This window comes from Megachile rotundata, chromosome 1, assembly GCF_050947335.1.
Source record: "Megachile rotundata isolate GNS110a chromosome 1, iyMegRotu1, whole genome shotgun sequence".
Taxonomy (NCBI): Eukaryota; Metazoa; Arthropoda; class Insecta; order Hymenoptera; family Megachilidae; genus Megachile; species Megachile rotundata.
This window is the reverse complement of record NC_134983.1, coordinates 3,079,071-3,105,985: the sequence shown is the minus strand read 5'-3', so window position 1 is coordinate 3,105,985 and position 26,915 is coordinate 3,079,071. Positions and strand designations below refer to the sequence as shown.

The 26,915-nt window shown below is 29.1% G+C and overlaps 1 protein-coding gene across 3 annotated transcripts in view; it reads left to right on the top strand.

Moving 5' to 3' along the window:
• The window catches only part of LOC100880574 (uncharacterized), a 473,391-nt gene that overhangs the window by 97,366 nt on the left and 349,110 nt on the right, over positions 1 to 26,915 (top strand). For 2 of the 3 annotated variants that reach the window (XR_013040077.1, XM_076537877.1), the window contains exon 3: positions 18,150 to 18,233. The exons of the other annotated variant lie outside the window; for it this stretch is intronic. The gene's annotated coding sequence lies outside the window, so the exon portion shown is untranslated. The remainder of the gene's footprint in view (positions 1 to 18,149; positions 18,234 to 26,915) is intronic. 3 annotated transcript variants of the gene reach the window in all.

Here is a 26,915-nt window from a genome sequence, read left to right as displayed (position 1 = left end):
TGTTGTTTCAAATTTATTTTCTTAAACTCCCAAAGTTTTCAATTTTTGGATGCTTAAATTCTGAAATTTTTAATTCTCTAAATTTTCAAATATTCGAGTTTCAATATTTTCAAATACGGAAGTTCACAAAATTTCAGATTTTCAAATTTTCAAATTTTAACATTTCTAATCTTTCAAATGGAAATGTCTATACTTGCAAACTGTTGAAGTATTAAATTTTCATATTCCCAAATGTACAGATTTTCTAGTTTTCGGTTATATGTTCCAATTTCTAAATATTTCAATTTTGTAATTTCATATTTAACAAATTTCTTCAAATTCTCAAATTTTCTACTTACAAATTCTCAATTTTCTAATTTCCAAATCTCCGAATTCTCTAATTCCTAGATTTCAAAATTTATTAATTTCGCAAATGGTACTTGTAGCAGTTCCTTGTTGTCAGGTTACATCTGATTTTAACAAATTACAAATCAGCATTTCATGTACAACAAGCAAATGTAATAAGAATAGTTTGCTTATGGTAATTACAGACGTGAACAGAAACAAGATCATCACTTATAGAAATAACAGAGTGCTTATTACACGTGTTAGAACGCTACAAATTTGAAATTGTGGTTTATGTCGTGTACTTTGCAATCGTATATATGTACAACATAACTAGGAACATCACTGGCGTGATGGACTGAGCGAGCGAAGCTGTCCCGATTATCGACAGAATGGAGTAAACAGAGTCACATCGTCCGAAGTAAACATTTTAATTTGAGCCTAAAACCGTTTTCCCCATTGAGTTCCATGTAAAAAATAATTAAGTTGCAATTTTTTTAAACGCATCAGCTTCAAACAGAAAACCGATAAGTTTTGGCCATTCGTGAGGCAAATACCTTTCGATTGATACCAAATTTGTTTGGGTTCTTTGCATAGTTCGGGCGCTAAAAAAGGCCAATTATTTTCGGAAAGTTCGAATGAAGAGCTCGCTTCGCTCGCTCAATAATTTTGCAGAATGCTATTTCACAAATAGTATTTGTAGCAGTTTTGTTTTATCAATTAGTCTCTGATTTTTAATGTATCGAAAATCTGAATATCATGTATTGTACAACCTATATTATGTATAATATTATGCATTAATATGTATATACGTAATATTACGTATAATTTAATAAAAATAATTTATCTAATAAAATTACAGACATTAAGAGAAACAAGATTATAACTTACAGAAATAACAGAATGCTTATTACACGTGTTGGAACGCTAAAAATTTGAAATTGTCATTTATGCCGTGTACCTTGCAATCGCTTCGATAAGCAATATCATAATTTTCAAGAATGCTATTTCACAAATAATATTTGCAGCAGTTCTTATTTTATCAATTAATCTCGGATTCTTAACGTATCGAAAATCCGAATTTCCTGTATAACATATATTTGCCTGCTAAAATTGCATGACGCAGTAACCTCATAATTATCGTAGACAGAAGAATACTTATGACATGTGTTGGAACAGTAAAAATTCGAAATTGTCGTTCATGTCGTGTATCTTGCAATCGTCTTGATATACAACATCATAATTTTCAAGGAGGTATCAGTAGTCTTGTAGAAAATAAATACAAATACTATCATGCCTCTTGTTCCCATCCTCTCCCTAGTTCCTGTACGCTGTTCTTTCGTTAACCGGATAGTAAGTGATCAATAACATTGACAAGCGGAAAGAATTGAAAAGGAAATCATTGGCGCACTTGCATTTATAGAGCGTAGAATTTCGATGTTATCTGCATATAACACATCAAGTTGAAATGAGATCGGATATTATGTGTAATAATAATATCGAATCAGTTTGTATGGCTTTTGATTGCTCCTAGCGAAAAAAAATAAGATCACTAATTTAACGAGTTTTTCATCGAACCGATCTGAGTGGTACAATTTTCCGTCATTTATCGTTAGTCGTATCATTTCTTGTTTTTTTCGTCGATTCGATTTATATCGGCTGTTAATTTTCCGGAATATTTTCCAATGATTAATTGTACGGTAGCACGAGATTAAATAAAAATATGTGAAACGTGTCCTATCGAGACGTCTGTAAAGATATATCGACCGGAAACTGGAGTAGCCGGAGGGCGGCCATTTGTCGTTTGAGACATCGCGTTCGCTCGTTTGTCGAACAGGTGTAATGAATTCACGTGTACCTAAAACTTTTACCGTTTAATATCAGCTAAAAGCTACATTATCAAAAGCGATAGAAAGACACGGCAGCTGTCTGAAAAGTGAAACGATCGGTTTTGTACCTTCGGAAAAATACCGCGTGAATATACGTAATTTAATACACTGATCACGAAATCTTTCGTATCCTTTTATTTCAGATGACGTTCAGGAAATATTAATTAAAAGGTTCCTTTTATCTATTAAAAATGATGGATTTTTAATATTGAACACAGTTATTTTTATTAAAAATACGCAAAATATATTATTATAAGAAGACGCTGGGCATTGTAAAATGTGAAGTCACCAACGGTTCTCCAAACACAAAACGCTGCACGGCAACCCAAGACAGAACAACGAAGGTCCGCGAATTTCTTCATTTAAGAATTTAAATTTAAGAATTTAAAAGCGCGTAAATTCAAAACTCCAACAAAAAGGAATTTATTTTCACTTAATCTAATCTATAAAGCGTATTACATAAAAGTAGTTTCATTCAAGTAATTGTAACTCATTATGTAATAATATTGTCTTTAAATAACCAAGGGATAAAATGTCTGAGAAATGAATGTCTTTTTCAAAAATAAATAATTTCAAATTCAATTGTTTGTTTTAGGTTCTAGTCTTAAATTTTATATATGTATGAAACCATTTGATATAAATTGGTTTAAAAACTGAATAATTTTATGTATATATAATGTTTATATCTAAAACTAATGCAATCCGTTTATTTTTGTTAATAATTACAGTTTATTAAAATGCTATTATTACTGCGAAAATCAACGAGGAACGCCGACGCAATTTTCTATTATTCCTCTGAGGATCGTTAAAAGATACTAAAAATACAACTAAAAATTATTAATTCGAATGACAGTCGATTTGCTTTAAAAAATGTTTCTTGACAAAGTTTAGTAAATAATTTTGTTGCAAAATAGATTGAAGTTCGCAAACATATCAATATTGAATCTGGAACGTTGAAGGTGATCGTATCGTACATTTTGATAGTAAAAAATATTTGCTGGATTTTCATTTTTATTCAACACGAAATAATAGGTAGAGACTGAACTAATAAGGTAGTAACACGTAATAGATAAGAAAGACAAATAGCGATAAGCGATATCACAAGTATCTTTGTTTAGCATCATTGTTGCAAAGGTAAGGAGCTACTTCTGTCATAGAAAATTAATGACCCACTTTCGAATCAACCATTGTAAACTACCAAGTATGTATTAAAACAGATTGAGTTTCATATCTCGCGATTAAATAAATCTTTTTTTGTTAGGTTTGCAATCTAAACTTTTCTATCGTGTATGATTCAGTGACTTATATTATGTGGATATTGTGGAAAAATAATTCATATTATATTTGTATAATTATATTACTTTAAACGATGAATTTGTTTATTTCATAAACACATCAAATTGTTCTATATAATTTAAGTAGAGTAAGTGTATTTACTATGGAAGTAACAATTATTAGCACTGCGATATTTTAACAAGTAAATAATAAAATCTGATATTAATCATATAAAATATTTCGTTAGATACAAAAAATAATTATATTAACATCTGAATTTTAACAGTAAGCCTGTCAAATATGCTAATAAATTGCACATGAAATTTTATTTTTTAATATAAACCTTAAGAAGTTTATTTTTTAAGCGGTAAAAGTTTAATAATATACAAAAATGATTACATTAGACGAGCTAACAAATGTAAACATGTTTGTAATAATTAAACTTTATCTTTCAACAAATGTATTTCATCATATTTCTATTCATTAGTATTTATTTTTTTTTTATTTTACAATGTAATCTAAGTCGGAACTAAAAATTATTAATAATGATATACGGAAAGTAATATTTACGTAACTAATTGAATTTGCATTGCATATTTATTGAAAATAAAGATATTAATTGTAGTGCAGTATTTTTATGAAGTATACTTATAAGCATTTTGATAAGTAAAAATATTCAAAGATGAAAATTGCAGAGAAAGTCACACATATTGACAATTAAATGCAATTTGCTCGAGGACGCTTAAAATAGAAAAAAAGGTCCAAAAAAGTTATATTCTCAGATGAGAGAAGGTTCATTTTTGGCGGATCTAATGGCTGATCGATATATTTTCATGATCTCAGGAAAAATTGACAATATCAAATGAGTCAACAAATCAGAAAAGGCGGACTTATGGTTTGCGCTGTAAGTGAATACAAAGGGAAGATATTCATACGATTTGTAGATGGAAAAGTGAAAAGTAGAGTCGATCTAATGAATGAGTACATTATGACACATTCAGAACGAAGAGTTCAGATTTCAGTACAATAATGGAACCGTACGTATAACTAAAATTGTTAAAACCAATTTTTCTACAAATAATATTGCGGTTTTATGCTGGCCAACAAGGTCACCTGATTTAAATATTATAGAGAATGTGGGGGGGGGGGGGGGGCGGATTGTCCCGTCATCTATAATCATGGTGCAAGACAATCAAATTCCCTGTAAAAGTTAATAATCGCTATAGAGAAAGGAGAAAATACAATTTCTAAAAAGTTTATAAGAAAACTATACAAAAGCCTACTAAAAAAATACTAAAAGTCATAGAAGGAAGAGGAAAATGTACATATTATTGAAATGTGAATACAATTATTGAATTAAATTCTTATTTTTCTTCAACATGTCCTAGTATTTTGACGCATTTATTTTGAAAGAAACAAATATAATTTCTGAAAAACAACGTAAAAAATAACGAATTCTTCGTATGTTACAAAATGAGGGAGTACAAATAGTATTCCCCCTATAAATACATTGTTCAAAAGAAGTATGGCACAGAAAAATTTTAGGCAAAAATTGACCAAATTTGACTGATGATAACTCCGTGAAAACTCATTACAAAATTATACTCTTTTTTTTAATTAAAGCTTGAGATCTCTACTTTAAGACCCTGTATCTTTGCGGAAAAAAATGGTAGCGGTTTTTCACGTACTGGAAATTGAAGATGAAGGTTTGGACTTTATGCTGCTGTAAACAGTATCACCAAAAAAAAATGTGGCAAGTCCATGCATTTCGTCAAACTTTGTAATTTTCAATATTGCAAACATGACCTCACATTTAAGGTGTTATTGTGGCACGGATGCATAAAATCTAAAATCAAATTACAGGGTCTTAAAGTAGACATCTCAAGCTTTAATTAAAAGAAAAGAGTATAATTTTGCAATGAGTTTTCACGGGGTTATCATCAGTCAAATTTGGCCAATTTTTGCCTAAAATTTGTTTATGCCATATTTCTTTTGAGCAGTGTAGATGTATACAAATGTTTGCAAACATCACTGAATTTGAAAAACACGAAAAATCTGGGAGGGTCCTATCATTTTATCATGAAGTGTAGCTAATAAAATTTCTATACTTCGGTATAACTTTAAATTAGAAAATACGACAGTATTTTTATTTGGAAGTAATTATTTATTGTTTATTTATTTTTTTTATTGATCTGTTTATAGGACCGTATATTCTATTATTGTACCAATCAAATGTAGAACAAAGGAAATAATCGCATTTGCCATTTTACTGTATTAGCCATCTCACCCCATAATATGTAGTTGAATAGATTACGAAGAAATTACTGAAATTAAGCTTAAATTCTATGATCACGTATCACATACCATAAAAAAACATTACGTCTTCTCATAACACATTAATACTTTGACACATTCGCTGCCGTAATCATAATATTTATTATTATGAAAGGGAAAAGTAAACTTTGAGAACTTGCATGATTTCAGAACATTTCAGTCATTAATAAATGTACGTGCGTCCTGAAACTGTTCGAGCTCGCATCGTTTATTTTATTCCATTATTAATAGCAATGCAAATAATTGAGATGTTCAACTTCGGTAATGTACCCTGTATATTAAAGCAGAATATGTTACGAAATTTTATTTTACCTTATAAGGTGAAATTGAGTAATAAGCTTCAATTCATAGAACGTCTCACCATTTTTTTATGTGCAGAAATAAAAATATACTGTTATCAATGATAAATTTGAACTTGACTCATTCATGATTGCAATGATAATAACGTGTAAAAGTATTACGTTTTTTTGCGTAATATATCACAAATTCTATTGTTTTATCTCGACCAAATTGCAATGGTCGTTAAAGAAATTCAATTTTGTAAGTCACTATCGCTTTTATAATTAATTAGTAATACATATATATGAAAAGTGGCCAAACTAACCTGTTTAAAGTGTTGTCATCTAAATCTGGTTTCAATGAATTGATGCAAAAAAAATTAAAAAGTTTCGCATTCAATTTGCAATATGCTCTAGCAAGGGTTTTATAATATGCTTCATAAATAGCGATACATTATCGTGAATGATAGGATTAAATTTTACACAGTCGTGCGCAAAAATTATACCTACGGAAAAATATTACTATTTAAAATTTAACCTAAAATATACCACATTTGCTATTGTATAAGTAAGTTACAATAAGTATCAGAAACATGTAATATTGTAAATCGTTGCAAAAAATAATTAGTAAAGTCATAAGTTAATACGTATAATACGAGAGTATCGCAGATTAATATGAAGTAACCAATAAATCGTTATTATCCAAATTATTTTTAAAAATAGATACTTTTTATCAAAATGCTGATAAGTACATTGTACCGAATTTTAAACGAAATCCAAAGAATGTTAGATACAGTTTTCTTAAAAGTGCAGTCCTTTCTGCAAGTGCTGTTATAAAATCAGAAGAAAATGTAATAAATAAAAGATGAAATAACTTTGTCGAACATTATTTTAACTTTGTTATTAATGTATTTTAAAGTATGAATTTTATTACATTTTGTTTAAACTAACGACTCTGTTTCAAAACACATCGCTTGGCATTAAAAAGAAATTATATTCAGTTATTTTTTGTTAAATTTTCTTCATAATCTTCATATAATTGCACTTCGTGTAATTTGAAAAAAAAAATTAATAATTAAGGAAAGGAACTTTTTAAATTGATGATTCTTTAAACATGGGCCGTATCATCCAGTGACGTATGTAGAGAGAGAGGTCAAAGGACCTTAAAGGAAGGATAGAAAAAGGATGGAAATATACACTATAAAAAGAAAAAAATTTACACAAAAATGTTGTAAAAATCTTATTCCAATAAAAATTCAATTTTTTTATTTACGTCTATCATGTATTCTGTTCCTATACTATTTATGAATTAATTATTACGAATTAGTTCATTTGAAATAAATTTATCTATAATAAATTGAGTAAATTTATCTATATTTCCTAAAAATTTCAAAGAGCTTATCGGTTTCAAATCGGAGATATTCATTTTCAAAGCTTTAATTTTATATAACCTCTACATCGAGCGTTCAATGAAATTACATTTTATAAATTTCATACCGGTACAAATTTTCTTCTAATTTTCTTCTTCTTCTTCTAACAATTAAAAATGACCAAATCTTGTATAAAAATTGAAAATAGCTATTTTGTTAACAAATTATAGCAGTACAAAGTACGCAATTTGATAGAATTTTCAATAAAAACAAAATAGAAAATTATTAACAAAACAATTACTGCATGATTACGCAACGAAAAATAAGAGTCAAATAAATGTGTCTGTTTGTGTCTCTGTTTTCAGCGCGTGCAAAATCCCTGACGTACGCTATTAAAGATCAACGCTCCCAAATCTCAATTTACTCCGATACGGCCGAGGATTATGTATACAGATATAACACAATTACGAACGTGTGTGTAAGAGGTAGTCTGTATCAGTAGAAACAACTAGAAAATTTTCTTTTCCAAGAGATATAGAACACACGCAAAGAATCCTCTTCACAAGTCTATATTTTCGGGAGTTATTATAACCAAAGAACCACTGTACAATTAACCCCATAACCTGCAATTTTATAGGCATTTACGTCATTCACGACTAATTAATTTTTGCTACAATATTGAGACAAATAGGGAAGGTTATAATTTTAGACACGTTTTGTATTTAGCGATACTTCATTGCGCAAATTATAATTAGAATTGAACCGCATATTCAATTCTGGTGAAAATACGAGTCCGGTTAGTCATTCGAACTGTTGTGTGCGTCACGAGTATGACATAATTTTGTAGGGCATTGAGTTAACCCTTTGCACTCGAAAGTATTTTTGCTGTTGCCAGATAGTAACTCCAAAACATTTTGCTTAAAGATTTGGTGAAATTGTTATTTCTCTATTATTAATTGCCACTGTTTTTCACTATACATAGCATACATAACACTACAGATTTAGTTAAAAAATATTTAATTTGTTTTATATTTCATCTTCTATTTCATATTATATTTTATGTTAAATTATAATGTTTACAATGTCTTGTTTAAATTCACGAGAAGCTTTCCAAGACTTGAGCAGAGAGAGAGCCACGTAAAATGAAATTCCTGTATCAGCATTGTATTCGTGAATATTTGAACATTGAACTTGATCCCATCCCTAGCCTTTCTGATTTGTCGCGTGAGGTTCATTCGATTTCATTCAAAAATCAAAGCTGATTACTATTAATTGAATGAGAGCAGGCGTTTGTTCGCGCTCGTGGTAAAGCACGCGCCTCCCGACGAAGGAAGTTGAATGTCGAATACCGACTGTGAGAAGCTCGACGTTGCCCTCTGGTGTTCTCCTTTCTCCACGTTGAGCTCTCATTACGTCTTTTTCCCTCCTCGTCGCGACGCCGTCGCAATGTCGTCGGTGAGTAAGCGAGCGCCATCGTAATTTGTTCGAATTGCACGTACACCAAAGTTCCGCACGCGAGACGCCTGCGGTCGCTGGCCCGTTTTCGCTAGATTCCAAGCTTCGATTTAAAAATGGCCATGCCTTCGACCTTACGCTCTTCCCTTGCCCCGAAAATCCAAAACGACTCCCGCCACGCAACGAAGGCGCTCGTACGAACTTTCAAACCGTTTTGATTTTTAACGTTTGAACATTTTTGAATGATGCTTAATGCGAAACGTTAGCTAATCTGCCTTATACAGTCAGTCACAAAAATATCGGAACACTAATATTTTTGGATTCTTCTGTGTTTTACATTTTGCTTACGTGTGCAATTATGTGCAAAAATATATTAAAATATGTTATAGTATAGTATTATTCAATTAGTTAATTATTTAGGGAATTGCTGAGTGGCAGAACTTATTTGTTTCCTTATCTCACTGGAATAGTATACAAGGATACTTATCGTTTAAGTTAGGAAAAGGGCAAAAAAATGGAAAGTTTTCAGGTCAATATGGAGGTTGTTTATTAGTTTAAGTTTTATTGAGTAATTCTTTATTTCTAATGAGTTCTTCTAACACGATTGATACATTGAAACTATTGAAAATTTTATTAGATAGTGTTTTCATTCTTAGTAAATCTTATATTCCAATCAAATATTTTGACAATGTTTTATTATATTTATTATTTGTAGTTCCAAGTACTTAATAACAGTGACTCTAATTAGCTAAGTGAACATATGTTTAGTAGTACCGATTTGCACGAATATTTAACCGTCACCCATATGTAACAGTCAAAGTGTTAAACGATTTGGCATCTTGTGACTATTCAATGGACCCTGTGCTCCTTATTTTCTACGTCAAATTCCGAAGGAGGTCAATTATACGAAATATAGAACCTCTATCTTGTTATAAGGATAATGTAAAAGTGTGTTTATAAACATAACCTTGGACAATTAGCCGTGAATGAATATGATTGACAAGAGGAACTCGAAATCGTTGATCATCCATTTTGATAAAACCTTTTCTGATGAATCTAGGAGAAAAATAAAACGGCCCATATGTGGTCATCTTTGCCCATATTCATTATTTAAGATGATATTCAACCTTTAATTCTGTGATCTCTGGAAATAATATATTAGTTACTTATAATCATCAAATTATCTGTCATAATGAAGTTCTTGAATTAGTGCATTACGAGTTCTGAATGAAGACATTATTGCAAGTTATGACTAATATACTTTTATTCTGTCTTTATGTATTTTTTATTTAATTTGTTTTTATCTCATGAATATATTTATATGTCTTTATATGGTTTTTACTTTTCAACATTATTGTTTATTGTTTTTCTATTAATTTTTTTTTACCTTGTAATATTATTCAATTTTTTGTAATTCTCTTTTATTATTTTTAATATATAGTTTTGTATATTTTGCACACACAGTGTTGCACTATATGGACCTAAGAATATCTGAAAATTTGACCGCAGATGAAACTGTAACTTTCAACGCTTGAATACAGCAATGAAATATGCATATCATGTATTTGTGTAGGTGAAATTGTAAACCTTTAGGAAATTTGAGATAAAAATAGATACTTAAACGTTTGTAAAAATAATTTAAGAGAACCTGCCACAAGCAAGATGAAATTATCTAATATTAAACCTCAGTTTATCTTGATGAAACGCATTGCAGAAAGTGTTTGCAATGATTCCATTAAGATACAAGTACATTATAAATACTAAACATGTAATTATTTACAGAGAGACTGTTTTATAGTGTATGGAGCGTGGTTTAACTAGTTGCACATCATTAAATACTGAAGATTCAACCCTGAAGCTACTCGATAGCAATAATGTTATTACATCTAAATACAGGATCTTTAGAAATTACTATTATTAGTCGATTCTTGATAAAGAATGCATTAATTCTAAAACTAACTGTTTCTTTATCTTTCTATAGTTTAACTACATGAAATCAGTTGCTTGAGAATTATAATCTTCGTAGGTCGATGAATAATATATTGAGCACTTAACGGTTAAGCTAATTTTACACATATACCTATTTTAAGCTAATGTCATGCAAAGCTAAAGTTTATGAAGTGTTATTAGCGATCCCACACAAACTAAGATGATGTACCTAATTTTTGAAAAAATACATAAAAATGTATTTAACGAATAAACAAACGAATAAATCTCACCTAAAACACAGTTTTTGCTTTTTTCTTTCCTATTTTATTTTATTATGAAGAAACCGAATTTCATTTATTGTACTCTTTAATGGGTTGTAAACAAACACATACGTGACTATTAAAAGATGTGTCGAATTTAAATAAGTGTACTTTATCGAATTACATCTTTCTTTAAGAAATGAATATCATATTCGCGCGTTCTTCAATTGCTGGGTCGCAGCATCAACTATTCAGGCCACAAGAGATTCTTTTGAAATTCATTATTTAAATGTTTTAGATATTTTTTACGGGTAAATATTTCCTAATGGATGTATTATGAGGCGAATAATATTGGTCATCAGAATGGAATATGTTAATGAAAATCAGTACAAACTAATTTAATGAAGTTTAAATGAACGACAATACGTTACATGATTTGATTATCTCAGTCATTGACAACTGATTCAAATGTAATTTTACGCTTGTTAATTATTCTGAATAGATATAAGGATAACTTTCTGATATCACAATTCATTATTAATATTTATGTTAATTGAATATATCAATTTTTACACTGGATTCACGGAACCCATTAAAACGAAAGTCGGATTTCAGCTTTCTCATTTTTAATTACAAAAATTGTTCTAAGAATCTTTTAATAAAATTGTAATATATTAACTTTGTATTAATTTTTTTTAAATTAATTTCCTACTAACTTTCTATTAAATTAAAATTGACCGTATTGACTTTTATAAACTTCAATTGAGATGAAGAATTATTGTACATGCTAGTTTACGTATCCTCCTTTATTCATTTATGTTTCTACTTTAGTTTCAATCTAAAAATAAGTGGTCATTAAGCATCTGTTTTAGAGGCAAAAAGAATGAGAGGTATTTACGAGTAGATTTATTGCGATGATTTTATAAAAAGAAAATTTGTTGGTCCGTGGATTCGTGAAGATTGAGAAACGCTGCCATATTCGGCGACGTTACCCTAACCCTTATTACATAAACGTATTTTGAGTACCTTGAAACTCTGTGAACGTGGGTCATGTCAGCGTTGTCGCTAGAATGTGTGGAGCCCGGGGCAAAAATTGATATTGAGAAACCCTTCGTATATGCTAAACGTGTGCTTGCTGCGACCGTTATCGATGCCTACTGATAATATCAAAATGTTATCGATAACTCTATTTATCCACATATTAACATATAGCATAGAAACGATAAATGTTGTCACTTATTAAACGTTTTTAATGTACAATCCGTGCATAGCATAGAAATTTTAAATGTATTTCAAAATGAATAAAAATAGAAATGATTATAGTAACAGCAAATTTTTGATCTTCATGTTTTCAAATTTCCATATTTTGGATTGTCAAATTTTTACATTTAATAATTTTTAATATTATTTAACATAAAAGTTTAATGTAGAAGTGTTGCTTTAATTGGAAAATTACTTTTAGATTCCTTCATAAACACATATAATACATTTAAATGCGAAGAAAATACGCAAAAAAGGTATATTTTTAAGGAAGCCGTGTTATAATGAATTTGTATTTGCATTTTTTTGTTGGATTGTATCATTACTGTATAGTATCTTATATTGGTATTAATATTATATACTAGATTATATTAGTAATAGTATCAGAATTGTATTAGTATTAACATTGTACAGTTTGCAGATTGTATTTGCACTTTTTCATAAAATTTTATTTAAGGGGTAAATGTCTTAAACATGTGGTATCTCGTTCATGTAAAAACTGTAACATTTACCATCAATATATACAGAAAATAATTTATCGCAGACAAAATACAATCTACCCCCAAATACAAGTGCAGTTATATAAGAACTTGTCTAATAAAACAAAATTCAAGAAATTTAAAAAGAGGATATGCTACATTTCAATAGTCAAATAAATAAATATTTTTACATTCCTCTGAAATAAAATGTATTAGGAACTAATTACCCTTAAATTGTAAATGCATCAGATAAATATAAAAGATGTAAAACTATTATTACATTTTCTGATCCAGTAATATGGAATAAATTTTTTTGAAATGTTTTAGAGAAAGTTTTTGAACATTGCGATTCAAAAATAATCATGAGATTTTCATTTAAGAATGTTCTCAAACTGGAATTTAGAGAAAAGGAAGTGCACTATTGGAAAGACTTTTCGTTTTGTAATTTATTGATTTTTAAGTGTTTAAAGAAACAAAGATATACATACATGTCCATAATTCTGACATTTTTAATGACCTTATATCATCAATGGTCATTAGTTTTTCAATGATCGTGTTATTATGTAAATTCCACTTCTTCTGAATAAATAAGCAATAATATGTTTTCTGAATTGAGAAACTTCATATGTATAAATTATGCTCGCCTAAGTAAAACCTTATTTGACGAGTAAAACTGTCCGGATATTCAGAAAAAGCTAATCGAGCTCTGCTCAACTTCAATATCAGAAACAAATATAACCAGAAAGCTAAGAACTGCTTGTAAAGTACAGCTTCTTGGAATGATTCAAATGGTTTAACTGTTTGAACAAATTATTTGCCCAGCTTCAACAAGAAATAGCATAGAAACGATAAATGTTGTCACTTATTAAACGTCTTTAATTTACAATCCGTGCATAACATGAAAATTTTAAATGTATTTTGAAAACAATTTCATACGAAAAAATTAAAATCAATTGACACGTTTATATAACTTCTGCCTTATTTATTAGCAAGGAACTAATATTTGAAATGTTCATGCGATATTATAAGTAGAGCTATATGCTAAATTAAATAAACCATTTTTATAGTTTAATTCTATTTTTAGCTTCTTAATTGCATAAGATGTATATTCTTGCTATTAGTGAAATTTTAGAATTGTTCGAAACATATGATATACAATTTTTTTTAGTTGTTTTTTTAATCAATGTTGTAGTATTTTTTAGTGTGGATATTCCTGTAAAATACCAAACCAAATATATGTAGAACAGGTGCACCATATATAGGATGGTTCGCCATACAGCAACGTAATATGGGTTGCTCGTTCTCAGGCATTTTGTATGTGTTTCACAAAGAATTATAAACTTTATAAAAGCAAGTCGCTCTGCTTCTATTTTGAGCCAATATTTTTTCCTGTTTTATTTCTTCATATAAATGAAATCAATTTCAGAATAATATTCTTACTTTGATGCTAATATTGTATATTTAACTGGTTTGCAACTAACTTTTATTTTAATATTTGTTTATAGAAATGAGTAAATTATATGATATATAAAAAACTAATATATAAAAAAATTAATTCATGTACATTTATTTTCTCGTATATTCGTAGATTGGTGAATAATAAATAGTACATAAATAATAAAAGAAAAGGATCGGAGCTTATAAAGAAAATATAAGAATTGTTACAAATGAAGGGAAATATAAAAGTATTTTGAATAATTACAGATGAATAAAATTTACACAATTTTGATATGAACAAAATTAAAATATATTTTGTTATATCCTTAATTATTTTTTACGTTGTCTAAAAATGTATATTTTGGAAATATTTTGTTGTTCCGTTACTCAAAACAAAATCTTTTTAATATATTAATAATAATTAATATTTATATCGCTACAGTACTTCATTACTAGGTTTAAGTATTAAAATACTAGTTCTACTTCTATCTTCTACCAAATTTTTATTCTTTTACACCTGCTATGAACAATAAATTTTGTCACTGCATTACCACGATAATTTTCAGTTCTAAAAACATTATTCACAGTCACAAAAAAAGTTGTATAACAGCATTTAGCTTCTTAATTTGAGCTGAAAACTGAACTGCATGAATGTGATAACTTCGTTGCATGTATTATGTTGATCTATATACGTTATATTTTGCTTTAAAGTAACAAGGAAGTTAAATTCTATTAAATATTTAAGACAAAATTAACAATTTTAAGGACGTGTACGAAACATAATTCACACCAACAACACTATTTGAAAATTTGTTAATGTTAACTGATTTTGTAACTGATTAAAATTTGTTAATGTTAACTGATTTTGTTAATGTTAACTTCTTTATAGATTTTTGCCAATAAGACTGAATACGAATTCGAAGACTATTTGGTTTTTATAATGCACATGATTTTTGAGAAATTCGAATTGAAATAAAAATTGTATGCTTCAACCTTGAAGATATTCCCTGTATTTGCAATACCAGTTCTTCTGACATGAAATAATTCTTTAAATTCGGCTGGATCAAATAATGTAAATTACAATTACATTATAAACATTCAAATACATTTAAAAACGTTCAAATTTGAAGAACATTTAAAATATGCCAATCTTTACCGATATTTTAATATCATTTTAAAAACTATTTTAATATCAATTTAGTAGACAAAATGGCGCTTACCACTGAAAATTACTGTCGGCACATGTTGTCACATGTTCTGTTTTCAACAAAAACGAAGTATACATATAGAATGATGGCGATATATAGAATAACATATACTCTGCAATTCGATGTATTTTAGCATATATATACAATATCATCATGCTTACTCAAAATATAGCTTAAAGAAATTATATCGATTATCCAGTATTTGTGTGAGCGACTGTATGTTGACGGAACTGTCACTACCATCGTGACTAATATCATGTGTTCATAGTTTCAGTAGATTAAATATAATATCGGCAATTGAGGATTTACTTTGGCGGTCTTTTCCGCCGAAACAGAATCTTTGAATAATTCTTGTTTATTTTGTGTTACTTTACTGCCCAGAATTTGAGACAAAAAGTAATATTTTCCAAGCTTTCTCTTTTAAAATATTCGTTATACAATAATAGATAATTGTACAAAACCCAATTTTGCAATTTCGCTTTTGAAACTTTATACAGAATAGATTGTCATTCCTATTCCATATAAAGTTTTAGAAGCGAAATTGCAATCTCGAATTCTGTAGTACATTTTTACTTATTAACATGTAAAAATTTGTCATTTTTTAATGTGAAAATGTCCACTGTTCTTGTCTCTTTCACGAGTCGTAGCAAACAGCAAAGCAAGTTGCATATAACAAATAGCAAAGGAGCGCAGGATAAACAAGGATCGCTCGAATTTTCTCAGTTTCGTCATTGAGACTCTAAAAGTAAATTCTGAGATGGTTCGTCGGTACACTTGACCTCTGAATGCGATATAATTCTGGTTTTGGGAAAATATAGTCGTAATTACAGGGAAGTTGTAAGATTATAACGCAGCAAACCAGAACCGGCATTCATGTGACAAGGTGATTAAAAATTGTGAACTCCAGCGCAGCAAGGAAATTTACATCGACAACAGTATAAGCGTCTCTCATAAGACTCAGAAATTATAACACTCGGTACAGTAGCTATTAATCTTCATATCGGTACCTGGTCGCTAGATGATTATTACGACGCGCCACAATTTTCTGTGCTCAAACTATTAAAACGACGTTGCTTTCACCCTTATAGAATTTCTTTGCATTAAGCATTATGTTGCCAGACAGCGGCTTTATAAATGGTCTCCATCGAATGTGTTATATGACATTTTCTTTTTTCTTACATACTATTTCCTAATGACACAATTTTCGGAAGCAGTGACAATACAAATCGACGTCCTTTCAATTATTGATCTAAATAGAGTCCACATATTCATTGATTAGTTAAACGTCAACATCAGCGGTCGTTAAATGTTTAATGTGGTGTAGTAGATGAATGTTTACCTTTTTGATGTTAAATCATCATCTTAATTGTGTAAGATGTGGAAAGTATACACATGAGTGTTTAATGTTATATATGTATATGCGTATGTCAATGTTATATCAGCAGATTACGATTTCGAGAAAAAGCTATTGATAACTATTTCAGAGTACACTGAGTTTTTACACGAAGTGAATTTTATAATGAAAATGAAGAAGTTCTCTGTGTGTTGTTTGCGAGTTAAAAAATTATGTAAAATTATTGGTTGATATTTAAATATGTACAGTAAATATTCGATATGTGCACAAATGATCTGTACGATATGTGCACCAAAGTTATCCCCACCACTGGGAGGATGACCCCTTCAGATGCCGAGAAGCTCGATCGCCGAGAAATGTAACATGATCCGGGGTCGGGTATATCCGTGAAGCAATACATATACAAATATAAAACTTTTTTATTTTTGATTTTCCCGAGACCCAACTTTTACCAATAGATTCTTGACATTTTTCTGATTAAAAGAAGACCAAACACGACATAATTTGGACTATATTTACTGGTTTAATTGACGATAAAAGTTTCTCACGTCGAAGAGGATAGCGAGACAAAAAGAAAGAGACGCTACGATCGTAGCAGTCGGCAAAGATCAAAAGTCTGTTCGATTGTTTGCAATACTTGAGCATTGCTAATTTTTTTATTTTTCATCCATTTCTTTATATAACTTTCTGCATCATATTCGCGACATTTTCCTGATTAAAATGGGACCAAACACGTCGTAATTTGAGTTATATGTACTTACAATATCTTATTAGAGTAGTCATCGATGTACGCGTAACATTTGAAATTACAAGTAAATATGACTCGAAGTACGTCGTGTTTGGTCTCATTTTAATGAGAAAAATGTTACAAATATGATGGAAAAAATTTCACAAAAAAAAAATAAAAAATAAAAAAGTTTTATTTTTGCATTAGGAGTGTCCTTCTGGTAGGTCACTGTTTGTTTACGTTCAGTCTCCTTCGCTCGAAGTGTAGGAACTGTACGATATCTGCACCAGTTCGGTTTCGAGAATGATGCACATATCGAATATTTATTGTATTGCTATTTTAATTCCCACAGTAATTTTTTTGTTGATGAACTTGTAAGTTTTCTGGACGAACAACATATTTCCTGATCGTTGAATGTCAGAAAATAACATTCTGTTCTCGACAAGATTTTCAGATGTAATATTTATGAACTTAATAACAGTTTCCCAGAAACTTCCGCTTATTAAAATATGTACGACTGGAATGTTTGTTTGTTTAGAATGAAAGTAAATTAGTGCATTAATGTTTCAGATCGTTCTCTCGAATGAAGGAGATAAGAACCATGTCTGAGTGAAACGAGCTAATTGCGTATGAAACTTCAAAAAGGAACACCCTGTACGTATTACAATTTATTGTTGCGAAAATAAATTAAAATGCGCGCTTGATATGTGCAATCTAGTGTGAAACGAGTCCGCAATGTATAAAGAGCTAACAGCAATTACAAAGCACGGTTTTTCCATTTAATGAAGCTAGACTCGACATTTTATAGTCAGATACGAACTAACTTCAAGGAAATATTAACGAGAGTGCAGATTGCGGCACGAGCGGAGCGTTATTACGACAACCCGGGAAAAGTATTAAAAGCGTACGGTTCCAAAGAATCGCTATTACGTAAATAGAAGTTAATTCCAATTGAAACGATCATCTATTGACCGTTACTTCGTACATAATCAAGCAGCTCGCTCATTAGCGCTCGTCTACAAGCAACAATCAGTCTGGAACTAACTTCTTGGACATATTTTTATACATCATTATAAAACATGGATGATTGTAGAAGCTGGGGAATATACAACTTACAAGGTTTAATTAAAAATAACAAGGAATGTTATGTTTCTAAATCTATCAACATTTTATAGTAATTCTTTTCTAATAATAAAAAACAATGTATTTAGTTAATGAGAGCAAATTTGAATTTTATTGAAGTAATCTTCAAATATAAATTAAAAATATATTGAAAATATTAGAGACTGACGAAATATTTTTTTTTAGTTATATTCAAACATTTTGAACATAAAATTAACGAATACTTTTGGAAGTAACAAATACTTTTAAATTGAAACTAAATTTTTATTTTAATTAAATATTATTTGCAGCTTTTGAAATAAAAGCATATTCTATTTAAAAAATATTTGTTACCTTGGAGTAATTATTTGAAATTTGTGTTTGAAGATTATTTGAATAAAATTCAAACATATTTCTATTTGAATGCAAGCTTATTCCGTAATCTTGTTCTTTTAGTCAAAATTAGTTTGTATTTAAAAATTATTGAAATGATATCTAACAATGCTGGCAGATACTAATTGAAACCTATGTTAATACAATAATAGACCTTGATTGATTTTTACTAATTAATTAGATGATTATATGGTATTAATTACTTGACAGGAAGTTTTTTTCTTTTTATTGACGACACTAATAATTTGAGAAGATTTTAACTGAAATCTATTTTTACAAATTTGAAACGCTGCTATGCCTCGCAATCAAATAAATTATTATTGGCAATAACAGAAAGTGAGAAAATATAGAAATATATTGTGAATAGAAACATTAAAAACATTATCTTGTATAATATAATGTGTTTTCAATGAGTATATCCTCTTTCAATTAATTTAAAGTAATTAAAATGCAAACATATTTTTTTTAATGTCAATTAAAACTTGAATTTATATTTGCTTTTTTTATGTTTAACCGTTATCTTAGTAGATTGCATTTATCTCGTACCTAGCTATACTATTTAATAGAAGAGTAGAGATATTTTAATGTGGAAATATGTAAGTGTAGACATGTAAACGTATCTGAAGAAACGTGAAAACGTAGTGATAGAATGGATCGATGTTATATTTGCTGCTGACACGTAGAAACGTAAAAACGTAGAAACGTAAAAACGTAGAAACGTAGAAACGTAGAAACGTAGAAACGTAGACACGTAAAAAGTATAGACTAAAGATATTTGAGATGTTTAAATTCTCGCACTCATTATTGATTTATGGCACAGTTACCTATCGCTGAAAATCTTCTAACATGTAATAAAATATTTCTTACGAATAGCAAATTTGGAAATGATAGCAAAGTTGTCCTTGCTTATCTTGTGTATTAAATTTTGTATGCAACACAGCCTTCAAACCCGCATAAAATGACAGATCAAAGTTTCAATTATAGGTTAAAGTGACTGCAACCCGGATCGCTCATTTTCCAAGAGTTAATTGCTTTATGAATTCGTAAGCATAGAAACGTATTAAAATTGATGTCACATTTTTGCAACCGGACAGTCGTTGCATAAAACGTATAGAATAAAGATATAGGTTATGTACAACATTGTTCTTTTCGCAATATCACTCGGTTGCATGAACAAGGCTTCCTGTGACCTTCCTAATTGCGTATTAATCGAGTTTATGAAACAATGTGAGAAAAATTCGAACGTCGTTCATTCTTCTTTTCGCATCAAACTTAAAACGTGATGTTAACTAAACCAAATATGACATTCCAATTAAATTTGAGATAGGTGTACATTAAGATAAGAATATTCTATCACGTCACGACAAAACAAGTACCAACATTCTTATGTATTTTCTATTATTCGGTCACATTCAAATCATAATTTACGAATGTTATGTAATAAAATAGAGACTCACAAATCCAGTGTGTATAATGAAGTATTAGGTATAATGCTAAGGGAAACAACAATTCGTGAAACACTTTAATTTCTCGTGTGAGCTACATACATTTAAATTTACATATCTAATAAATTATTCATTGTTTCCTGCTACATTACTCTTTTTGTGTTAAAATGGATGTATACATACAAAATAATATAAGTTTCGTCTAAAAATAATAGTACATTTACATTTTTTTCAATCGTGAAATCCAAAGTCCTTGTAACGATCCAATTTAATTCCTTATAATTTTTGTTTTAGTCTCAATCGTTTGAGAGATGTAGCTCATCCCAGTTACTAGGAAGACTCTATACATAAGAGCAAAAAGTAATTCACTAATTGCCTGATCACTAATTCACCTATTTCCTGAATAGATAGACGATTGATATTTGACATGGTTATTCACTATGAGGTATGGTTATAAACACGAATAATTCTATCTAACGATTCTTAAAAGGGATAAGAAGGGTTTTTAATCCCCAACGCGGATGTTATTGATTACCACATATCTAAAATAAATTGAGGACTAACATTCGATATAATTACTGATCACCAGATATTTATAATTTCAATTTTGTAAAATCTCCAGCGTGAACAAATCTATTGTTATTACATAAATCGCAGCCCATCACGGAATGTATGAGAAGTCAATATTAATGAAATAAATCACTTTTTGAATATACTATGTATTTAAATTCTGTTACGTAATTATAAGATCATTTATAATTTTCAATTAATTGAAATGGAAAGGAGTATAATTCTTTCGTCAAGTTCAAAACATGTATCATACACTGTACACCTTGTAAATTGTTCACATAATGCAGCTTTTTCTGCGAAAATCATGTATGACAGCATTTTCAGAACGCCGTTTTTAGTGCGACCATGAATATGCACAATTAACGTTAAGTTACCGACGCTGAAAATCGAAGGTAATCAACGAGATTGCTGATTATGACATAATTGAGATTCTCGACTGAGGAAATCAATTGGGCACGGATATTGCATAACCAAAATGTAAATAGACTATATCAAAAATAATTGACAACGAGGTATTTTATTTAATTTTCAAACTTGTCGACAATTGCATCAGTATTAAAGTTGATACTGAAATTTCAACGTCGCTTCCTGATAAAAGTCCGTATATCTTGTCATTTTTAAAATATGGTCGCAATTTGTATTTGATGAGAACTGTTCTTAAGGTGCTTACAAACTGCTGAAGGGAAATAGAAAAAACAGAAAACTTAATCAGAGGCACAGAACGGAAGACGTCTATTAGTATAAATTGCAGCCATTTATACGAAGATTTTTTCCCCTATTCCACTAGTCAACTGCTTAACTATTTTAATTTTTTACTACACCATTATTTTAGTATTCTAACATTTTATTTTTATACCATTTTATCACTTTATAACTTTATTATTTCTATCATTTGTATCATTTTATTATTCCAGCACGGTTTTATTATTCCACTGCTTTTCCAATTTTATTATTTCTATTGTGTTCACTATTTTGTCGTTTTACCTTTTTATCAGTATATCGTTTTACGTTTTTAGAAGTACAATATAGTTTTTTCATTTTATTTCACAATTCCAAAATTTTATAGTTTAATTTTAGTTCAATTTATAATACAATTTTTATAGTTACAGTTCTAGAATTTCATAATTTCATAATTTTGCAATTTCGTACGTCCATAATTTTATAATTCTATAAATTCATAATACCACAATTTTATAATTTTATCATTTTACAATATTACAATCTACGAATTTTATAATCTCAGATTTTTATTTGCACAACTTCACAATTTTACAGTTTCATTATTCTATTGTTTCACTATTTGTAGACAATTAGTAGACTATTTTTATATTATTATTTATGTCATTAATTCTAAATGATTACTAGGGTGTTTTTATATTATTATTTATATCATTATTTCTGGCAATTAATAGAATATTTTTATATTCAACTATTTCAAGGGTCCACTATTTTACCATTCTAATTGAGTAAACTTTCCTATTTTCCGTTTGAAAATATTAATAGATGAAACTATTTTGATGAGTTGCTAAAATATTCCATTTCATATAAGCACGACATGCATACATATTAACATGGAATAATATATGCAAACGTTGTTACGTACTATGTTATTAAACACAAATATGTAAAGTGTATGTATTATGCGAAAAATGGGAAACAAAGCAGATATTTTTAGAATCTTCTAATCAGGGAAAAATTTCTGATCAGGTCACATGTTTTACCGGTTTCCTATAACAGTACGTATTTCCATAAATATCCGGTGTCTAGTTATTTCACCTAGAAAACATTCATGTAAGTTGCACTTCGAACCGGTCTAGGCCTCGAATCATTATAATATTAACACGTATCATAATTGAAATATTTGTTATCACTAGCATAATACCAGATTTTACCTCTCAATGTATTATCTCTAAACACATTCTAACTTATAATTTTACATTATATATTTCAATAAGCGTTATTTTTTCGGCTTTTAGATTTGTATAATATTCTCTCGGAATTTATAACGTAGAAATTTTGATAAATACATAGGAGTTTGTAAATGACAAAATAATTGTACGTTTTGTTGATTCCACTTTGAACGCAATTTTCCAATAATTATATTAAATATTTAGATAACATTAGAACTTTATTTGCGATTGGCTTAATATTAAAGAGTACAGTATGATAAGGACAGTGTAGTAGGCATCAATTTCAGTGTTTGTGCATACTAACAGTGATTTTTATTTATAGGGTGTCTCACAATTAGTGTAAGTTCCTGAAATGGGGGGTAGCTGACGTAATTCTGAATAAGATTTCCCTTTGCAAAAATTCAGTTTGAAGCTTCGTTTTTGAATTATTAAGAAAAAACACGGACCAATTAAAGCTCTGATTGGTTCATGTTTTCTCTTAATAATTAAAAAACGAAGCTTCAAACCCCATTTTTGCAAAGGAAAATCTTATTCACAATTACGTCAGCTACCCCCCATTTCAGGAACTTACACTAATTGTGAGACACCCTGTATATGTATGTATAACAGGTATGCGTAGTTTCAACCTCCGTATCCACTAATAGAGGAGATATGAGATAGCAATTCTAAATTTCATAATTTTTTCTCGAGAATTAGTCAAAGCATTTGAATCCTTTCAATTGTAAATTGTAGGCGCTTATGAATTGAATTACTTGGTCAAGGTTACATTGTTGTGTAACTACAGATCACTAGTCGTATAGATGAATTTGCACTTTATTAGCATAACCAAATGAAATTTCTTGGGGATGAAAGATTTTGACAAACAAATGTACCCTGCACGATTGCATAAAATGATTTTGGCATATTTTAGCAGTAAAATAAAAATAAAAGATTAGTTTATTTGATAGAATACAAGAATTGATTTACGATACACCGCGTGTTACCTCCAATGCGACGCACAATTTATCACCCACTTGTAGTTGTCGAATAAAAAAAGGTTTAGAACAAGAATTACGGGGTGTACTCTACATCACAAACTTCAGTAAAGAACCAATTCGGAAACAGTTTGTTTTCATGGCAAAATCGAGGTCACCTTGGACTTAACAGCTGGCAACACGTATTTCTTTTACCATATTACCCCTTACTCTTTACCGTATTACTTAAATTATAGTAAAGAAAATATGAAGTATTTAGCTTTTTGTCATATTTAATTTTAAGGATATTCTTTTGTGACCAAATACTTCGAATATTATTTTTGAGGACTTATGTAGTCTCTAGTGAACAATAGATAAATTGCGACGATACTTGCTTATCTTATAGTGTATTACTTAGGCGAGACAAGAACAGCAGATATTTAATTTCTGAAAATGTGCAGAAACGCGAATTCATTTTACCAGAATTTTTAAACCAAGATACAATATTTTTCAAAATATTCTCTGTATAATAATATAGGTCGGTAAATGACACTGTTTTGAAAAAATGGGACATGAAAAAACTTGTCTTTAAAAAATCGGGCTTTTTACGGACCTAAGTTATTATACAAAGAATATTTTGCATGATATGGTAGGCTTCATCTACCCATTATTAATATTATTATATCAATTACACATAATGTACGAAATAAACAGCATAAAAATATTGCAAACTTTTTTATAAATTAATTCTTGGAAGTACATTGATCTTTTTCCATTATTTTTAATCTTAGAATATGTTGATATCACTTTATGAATAAAGGTAAAAATGCTGTGTACTGTATTAACAAAAATAGTTAAATAAGACATATATTTTTATAACACATCGATTTCAATAACATGAAACTGAATATCTGCCATAACGAATTAAACCCAAACAGCAATAATTAATCTTTTAATTACGAAGTGATTATCATCACATTGTATAAAATGTTTACAATTTAGATTGTAAGTTTTGTAACAGAAATTTAACAAATAATAGACATTAAAATGTTCCAACTGCAAATGATATTTCATTTCAAATAAAATTTTACGAAGAAAACTGTTTGATTTACGTTAATACATTGATTTAGTTGTAAGTCAAGCAAAGACGTTTTCCAATGAAGATGAACGTAGTTAGAATTATATTTAAGAGCAACTTTTCCTCAAAGTATTTATAAAAAATGCGAACCGATCTCATTCAGATTCAAATAAACTTAGAAATACCGTTTTCCTACCCTGAAGTACCCATGAGCTATTAGAAACTATCCAATCAGATTCGTACCAACTTGCAATATATGTATGTATGTACTTGAATCCCTATAGCTACACCTGTTCATCTGGTATTCGTTTCGATTAATTCGAACGCAGTCTAGAAATAGTCATTGCACCTTGCTCGAAAAGGGAGGCAAAACCGGTCTGACATAAAACGACATTAATTTTCACGAAGAATCTAAGTGGCTATGCTTTAACATATCAAGATACCTGCTGCTTTCGATTCCAGAAGCTGCGTTTTCGCACAATTTATCATACCTACCACCCATAGGAGTGGCACACCATTTGAATTGTAATCACGAAAACCCGTTCAAATAAGGTTTACCGCGTGTCTACAAGAGAAAAACAATAATAAAAATGTTAACAGATATTTCTAATAATTTATAATTAAACAAATCACTCAGTACGAGAAAAACGATAGAATATTCAGAATATCTATTTTCTAATACGGAATTAATAGATATTGCAGGATATTGTATGTCAGTTATACTATGATCGTTAATTTTTTTATTAAGGTGATTCTTTTATAAATCTAATTCATATTTCTTGATACTATGTATTAAATTAATATTAACATTGCAAGTTCTCTCTTATGAAATAATTAAGAGTAGACTACTTTTAATATGATACAGAAGGAAGATAAACGTTTGGAGTTGTAGAATGTTTTACGCTTCATCGAGCCATTGTTGCTGATAAGAAAGAAATTACTTATTTGCACATTTTAATAATATTCTTGTAAATGTTTACTATTCTAGTGATGGAAAAAGATTCTTCATCTATAGAAATGATTAATCTTTACAGAATCGTCAAAGATCACTGGTGAAATTTTCAAAGTATACATATAAGGAAAACGTTTAAATCACAAATTAAAATAAAAATAAGTAATTTATGGAAAAAGAAGGTTTCGTCGAAAAATTATAATTGTAAATATTTTTATATATAAGTTTATAAATTCAGAAAATTTCCTTAATTTTCTGTTTTAGATGGTTCGATAAGTATTATTCATTTTCGTAAGTACTGAACACTTTATAACAGCTACCACCACTTGCAAGAAAATATATTAAATGAATTTATAAGTATGCTCTTATTGGAACGTCAAAACAATTTATACGCTATAATACAGTACTTTAAAATATATATTACAATTTGTATAAAATTGTGTGTATAATAGCATTGAAAATTTATTATACTTGTCGAATCTTGTTTTTTGTGCCATGTTGACATTGTGTTCCATAAAGTGAAGTTTTATAAAAAAAAAATTTTTCTTATAAAAAAAGTTAATCATTTTCTAGAAAATTAGGTGAAAATATTTTTCTGAACGCAGTATAAGATTTTTGTTGTACAAAACAATAAAAAAAAATACTTAAATGAACACAGTATATTTGAAGTAACGATAAAAAGCAATACCCATATATTAAAATAACGAAAAATAAAACGCACAACTAGCCTCGAGCATTTCTTTAATACGTGATTTATTTATCTATCCCCAATTACAATTATGACATGCATAATACATTACCCTTGGTACACTTTTTACGCATTCTTTTTGTTCTCATAGTAACTTGTTACCTTCGTCCCCATGCGTGGTTTTCATGATAAAAGTCTTTAAACCTACAAACTATGTATGATTTATTGAAATTAACTATAGGGACT